Here is a 7,181-nt window from a genome sequence, read left to right as displayed (position 1 = left end):
CTGCAATGAGAAGCCCGTGCACCACAAGGAAGAGTAGCCCCCATTCTCCGCAACTAGAGAAAGCCCGCGCGCAGCAGCAAAGACCCAACACAGCCAAAGATAAATAAAATTTAAATTAATAAATTTTAAAAAAGAAGCAATCTGGGCTTCCCTGGTGGCGCAGTGGTTGAGAGTCCGCCTGCCGATGCAGGGGACACGGGTTCGTGCCCCGGTCCGGGAGGATCCCACATGCCGCGGAGCGGCTGGGCCCGTGAGCCATGGCCGCTGAGCCTGCGTGTCCGGAGCCTGTGCTCCGCAACGGGAGAGACCACAGCAGTGAGAGGCCCGCGTACCGCAAAAAAAAAAAAAAAAAAAAAAAGAAGCAATCTAATCTAGATGCCCATCAGCAGGGGACAAGTTAAATAAGGGATGGTAAAATCATGAACTAGTATAGCCATTAAATAAAATAATAAAGCTCTCTGGGTACTGGTAGGGGAAAATCTCCAAGTTAGAGGGTCAAGTAAAAAATACAAAACAGAGCAGAGTCTATACTATGCTACCGTTGGTATAAGAAAAATGGAATAAAACAATAAAAGATCTCATATAACATGAGATCTTTGGGGAGATCTACCCTATGGGGAGAGGAACTTGGGACAGAGGGGTGGGAGGGAGGATTTCCACATTGTTGGCTCTGTTTTTGTTATTTTTGAATTTTGAATCATGTGAATGTATTATCTATTTTATATTAATATATTAAAGTTAGTGGATGTTCAATAGTAAGATGAGAACAATACGGGCAAAGAAAAGGTATCGACTGACAATTATTTAGTGTGTCCCAGCCCAGTTAAAGCTCAAGGCTGTTGTCCAGGCATTAGGTCCCAAATCGCTAAATTCTCAGGACCGCTGAGGTGAGCGATGCCGGGGAAGGCTGTCTACACAATAATTTAGGCAGGGAACTGCCTGAAGCTGCCGGGGATTGCTTAGCAACTAGAGTGAGGAGGCGGGCCGCAGTGCGCACGCGTACACGTAGGGCTGGTAGGCGCGGACAGGGCGTTTTGCGCACGCGCGGGCTACGGCCTCGAGGAGTTCTGGGCCAGACGGTTGCTAGGGTGACAGGAATACAACATGGCGGCCGGATCCTAACGCTCTCCATCGAGGGACCACCGCGGAGGTCCTAATTCGGGACCCTGCCTCAAAGGAGTGGAAGCCAGGGGCCACCCTTTCTGTCCCTTTCTTCTCCTTCCACTGTCGGCAAGGGGTTGTCGCCGGCTTCCGCATCCACGATGAAGAGTTGAGTGGGGCTGGGGAGGGGCGGGACGAGAGGGTGAGTAGCGGCGGGACGGGGACCGTCTTCCGCAGCCGCTCAGAGGGCGGTGGGAGGCACCAAGGGTGGGGACCCCAAACCTCCCTGGGCTGTTCGAAACCCCAGCCTGCTGGGGTAGCCCGAGGGGTTCGGGGCTGCTCTGGGGGCCGTGAGGGGTCCCACAGCGCCGACCCGAGTCCAGACGAGACTTATTTTGATGCGAGGTTATGTTAGAGTTTGGGGAGCTGACTGAAAAAAAAATTTTTTTTTAATTTTTTAAAAGGCTGGATTGAACCTGAGATTCTTTTCTTGAACATTCGTCAGTAATGTAGTGAGCGGTTACTGTGTGGCTTCCTGCCTTTTATTGACATTGGTTTAGTGGACAATTGAGAGGAAAGCTGGACTGTGTATTTTCTTTTATTATTATTTTTGGGTCAAGCAGTAGTGTTTTTATCGGAACTTCCTTATAGAAATTTTGAAACAACTCGTTAGTGAAAGAGTGTACTGGGAAGTTGTGAAATGAGGTAGGGGTAAGACATTTACCTGTGCTTCGATTTGTGGATTATGGACAATCCAACTGTAACAACTAGAATGGTCTTCTTCTTCTTTTTTTTACATTACTTTACAGATATAATTGTCATTTACGCTTGTGAGCCAGAGGTGCAGAAAAATTCCGACTTCTCTTGCTGTGAAAAGATTAAATAATGTTAGGTGTAGTTATAATGTTTAATTTGCATTGTATTCTAATTGTCAGTTGGTAGTTGGTATATGGCATATACCAACATAAAGTGTGGACTTATATACACATATTTTACGTATAGTGTGGACTTATATACACATATTTTTTACGGTATTCCTTTTTTCCTTCCCAACTATTTATTTTGAAAAATTTCGAATCTACAGAAAAGTTGCAAGAAGAGTACACTGCATATTCATACACCCTTCACCTAGGTGCACCATTTTGCCTTATGTTTGTGTGCCATCTCACTTGTGCTCTGGCATTTTCTTTCTCTCTCTCTCTCTCAATTATGTATTTATTTATTTTCGCTGAACCTTTTGAGAGTAGTTGTAGACATCATTACATTTCACCACTAATAATTCAGCAAGTATCCCCTAAGAAGAAGAACATTCTCCTACATAATCACAGTACAAATAACATGTTGATACAATGCTGTTATGTAATATGCAGTCTATATCTCACATTTTCCCAGTTATCCCAATAATATCCATTACAGGTGTTTTTATTTTTTCCAGGATCCCAGTCAAAAATCACAAATTGCATTTTGTTGCCATATCTTTTTGGTGTCCTTTAGCTGGCACAGTGTCTTGCCTTTTGTGTCTTTGATGACAACATTTTTCCAGAATCCAGGCCATGTGTTTTGCAGAATGTCCCACAATTTGTATTTGTCTGAGAGTTTCCTCATGATTAGCTTTATTTTTTTTTCTTTTTTCCTTTAACATCTTTATTGGAGTATAATTGCTTTACAATGTTGTGTTAGTTTCTGCTGTATAACAAAGTGAATCAGCTATACGTATACATATATCCCCATATCCCCTCACTCTTGCGTCTCCCTCCCACCCTCCTTATCCCACTCCTCTAGGTGGTCTCAAAGCACTGAGCTGATCACCCTGTGCTATGCAGCTGCTTCCGGCTAGCTATCTGTTTTACATTTGGTAGTGTATATATGTCAGTGTTACTCTCTCACTTCGTCCCAGCTACCCTTCCCCTCCCCGTGTCCTCTAGCCCATTCTCTACATCTGTGTCTTTATTCCTGTCCCGCCCCTAGGTTCTTCAGAACCTTTTTTTTTTTTTCAGATTCCATATGTATGTGTTAGCATACAGTATTTGTTTTTCTCTTTCTGACTTACTTCACTCTGTATAACAGACTCTAGGTCTATCCACCTCACTACAAATAAATCAATTTCATTTCCTTTTATGGCTGAGTAATATTCCATTGTGTATATGTGCCACATCTTTTTTATCCATTCATCTGTTGATGGACACTTAGGTTGCTTCCATGTCCTGGCTATTGTAAATAGAGCTGCAATGAACATTGTGGTATGTGACTCTTTTTGAATTATGGTTTTCTCAGGGTATATGCCCAGTAGTGGGATTGCTGGGTCATATGGTAGTTCTATTTTTAGTTTTTTAAGGAACCTCCAGACTGTTCTCCATAGTGGCTGTATCAATTTACATTCCCACCAACAGTGCAAGAGTGTTCCCTTTTCTCCACACCCTCTCCAGCATTTATTGTTTGTAGATTTTTTGATGATGGCCATTCTGACTGGTGTGAGGTGATACCTCATTGTAGTTTTGATTTGCATTTCTCTAATGATTAGTGATGTTGAGCATCTTTTCATGTGTTTGTTGGCAATCTGTATATCTTCTTTGGAGAAATGTCTATTTAGATCTTCTGCCCATTTTTGGATTGGGTTGTTTGTTTGTTGTTTGTTTTTTGATATTGACCTGCATGAGCTGCTTGTATATTTTGGAGATTAATCCTTAGTCAGTTGCTTCATTTGCAAATATTTTCTCCCATTCTGAGGTTGTCTTTTTGTCTTGTTTATGGTTTCCTTTGCTGTGCAAAAGCTTTTAAGTTTCATTAGGTCCCATTTTTTTGTTTTTATTTCCATTTCTCTAGGAGGTGGATCAAAAAGGATCTTGCTGTGATTTATGTCATAGAGTGTTCTGCCTACGTTTTACTCTAAGAGTTTTATAGTGTCTGGCCCTACATTTAGGTCTTTAATCCATTTTGAGTTTATTTTTGTGTTGGTGTTAGGAAGTGTTCTAATTTCATTCTTCTACATGTAGCTGTCCAGTTTTCCCAGCACCACTTATTGAAGAGGCAGTCTTTTCTCCACTGTATACTCTTGCATCCTTTATCAAAGATAAGGTGACCATCTGTGTGTGGGTTTATCTCTGGGCTTTCTATCCTGTTCCACTGATCTATATTTCTGTTTTTGTGCCAATACCATACTGTCTTGATTACTGTAGCTTTGTAGTGTAGTCTGAAGTCCAGGAGCCTGATTCCTCCAGCTCCATCTTTCTTTCTCAAGACTGCTTTGGCTATTCGGGGTCTTTTGTGTTTCCATACAAATTGTGAAACTTTTTGTTCTACTTCTGTGAAAAATGCCATTGGTAGTTTGATAGGGATTGTGTAGATTGCTTTGGGTAGTATAGTCATTTTCACAATGTTGATTCTTCCAATCCAAGAACATGGTATATCTCTCCATCTGTTTGTATCATCTTTAATTTCTTTCATCAGTGTCTTATAGTTTTCTGCATCCAGGTCATTTATCTCCTTAGGTAGGTTTATTCCTAGGTATTTTATTCTTTTTGTTGCAAAGGTAAATGGGAGTGTTTCCTTAACTTCTCTTTCAGATTTTTCATCATTAATGTATAGGAATGCAAGAGATTTCTGTGCATTAATTTTGTATCCTGCCACTCTACCAGATTCATTGATTAACTCTAGTAGTTTTCTGGTAGCATCTTTAGGATTCTCTATGTATAGTATCATACCATCTGCAAACAGTGACAGCTTTACTTCTTCTTTTCTGATTTGGATTCCTTTTATTTCTTTTTCTTCTCTGATTGCTGTGGCTAAAACTTTCAAAACTATGTTGAGAGTGGGCAACCTTGTCTTGTTCCTGATCTTAGAGGAAATGGCTTCAGTTTTTCACCATTGAGGACGATGTTGATTATGGGTTTGTCATATATGGCCTCCATTATGTTGAAGTAGATTCACTCTATGCCTACTTTCTGGAGAGTTTTTTTTTTAATACATTTACTTATTTATTTATTTATGGCTGTGTTGGGTCTTTGTTGCTGTGCATGGGCTTTCTCTAGTTGTGGCAGGTGGGGGTGACTCTTCATTACACTGCACGGGCTTCTCACTGCAGTGGCTTCTCATTGCAGAGCATGGGATCTAGGTGCACAGGCTTCAGTAGTTGTGGCACACAGGCTCAGTAGTTTGGCTCATGGGCTCTAGAGTGCATGCTCAATAGTTGTGGCACACGGGCTTAGTTGCTCCGCGGCACATGGGATCTTCCTGGACCAGGGCTCGAACCTGTGTCCCGTGTGTTGGCAGGCTGATTCTTAACCACTGTGCCACCAGGGAAGTCTCTGGAGAGTTTTTTATCATAAATGGGTGTTGAATTTTGTCAGAAGCTTTTTCTGCATCTATTGAGATGATGATATGGTTTTTATCCTTTGTTTTGTTAATATGGTGTATCACATTGATTGATTTGCGTATATTGAAGAATCCTTGCATTCCTGGGATAAACCCCACTTAATCATGGTGTATGATCCTTTTAATGTGCTGTTGGATTCTGTTTGCTAGTATTTTGTTGAGGATTTTTGCATCTGTGTTCATCAGAGATATTGGCCTGTAGTTTTCTTTTTTTGTGACATCTTTGTCTGGTTTTGGTATCAGGGTGATGGTGGCCTCCTAGAATGAGTTTGGGAGTGTTCCTCCCTGTGCTATATTTTGGAAGAGTTTGAGAAGGATAGGTGTTAGCTCTTCTCTAAATGTTTGATAGAATTCGCCTGTGAAGCCATCTGGTCCTGGGCTTTTGTTTGTTGGAAGATTTTTAATCACATTTTCAATTTCAGTGCTTGTGATTGGTCTGTTTATATTTTCTATTTCTTCCTGGTTCAGTCTCGGAAGGTTGTGCTTTTCTAATAATTTGTCCATTTTTTCCAGGTTGTCCATTTTATTGGCATATAGTTGCTTGTAGTAATCTCTCATGATCCTTTGTATTTCTGCAGTGTCAGTTGTTACTTCTCCTTTTTCATTTCTAATTCTGTTGACTTGAGTCTTATCCCTTTTTTTCTTGATGAGTCTGGCTAGTGGTTTATCAATTTTGTTTATCTTCTCAAAGAACCAGCTTTTAGTTTATTGATCTTTGCTATTTTCCTTCATTTCTTTTTCATTTATTTCTGATCTGATCTTTATGATTTCTTTTCTTCTGCTAACCTTGGGTATTTTTGGTCTGCTTTCTCTAATTGCTTTAGGTGCTTTAGGTGTTGTTTATTTGAGATTTTTCTTGTTTCTTGAGGTAGGATTGTATTGCTATAAACTTCCCTCTTAGAACTGCTTTTGCTGCATCCCATAGGTTTTGGGTTGTTGTAGTTTCATTGTCATTTGTTTCTAGGTATTTTTTGATTTCCTCAGTGATCTCTTGATTATTTAATACCATATTGTTTAGCCTCCATGTGTTTGTATTTTTTACAGTTTTTTTGTCTGTAAGTGATATCTAGTCTCATAGCGTTGTGGTCAGAAAAGATACTTGATACGATTTCAGTTTTCTTAAAGGATAAGAAGGGAAGCCCTGTGTAAAGCTTTCAGAATTATTTTCTTCAACCCTTCTCTTCAGGAGTTGTTGGGCATCTACCATATGCACAGCAGTTACAGGTTCTTCTTTCTTCCTGTGACAGTTACTACACACTGGTAGTGGTATATGGTATTTTGAATGGTAATAACATGGTTAGATGCTGTTTTGGGGGAAAAGTAGTTTTTCCAATTTCTACAAATATGTGATTACAAATAGGATTTTCTTATTTTGCACAGCCTGAAGCTAGTATATATGAAAATGTACACTGAAATTGTTATTTTTTAGTAAGATTAAAAAGCGGCATTAGGGGACTTCCCTGGTGGTGCAGTGCTTGAGAGTCTGCCTGCTGATGCAGGAGACATGGGTTTGAGCCCTAGTCTGGGAAGATCCCACATGCCGTGGAGCGACTGGGCCCGTGGGCCACAACTACTGTGCCTGTGCATCTGGAGCCTGTGCTCTGCAACAAGAGAGGCCACGATAGTGAGAGGTCTGTGCACCGCGATGAAGAGTGGCCCCCACTCGCCGCAACTAGAGAAAGCCCTTGCACAGAAATGAAGACCCAACA

Source organism: Hyperoodon ampullatus (genome assembly GCF_949752795.1).
Source record: "Hyperoodon ampullatus genome assembly, chromosome: 3".
Classification (NCBI taxonomy): domain Eukaryota; kingdom Metazoa; phylum Chordata; class Mammalia; order Artiodactyla; family Ziphiidae; genus Hyperoodon; species Hyperoodon ampullatus.
Note: the sequence above shows the minus strand (reverse complement) of the source record.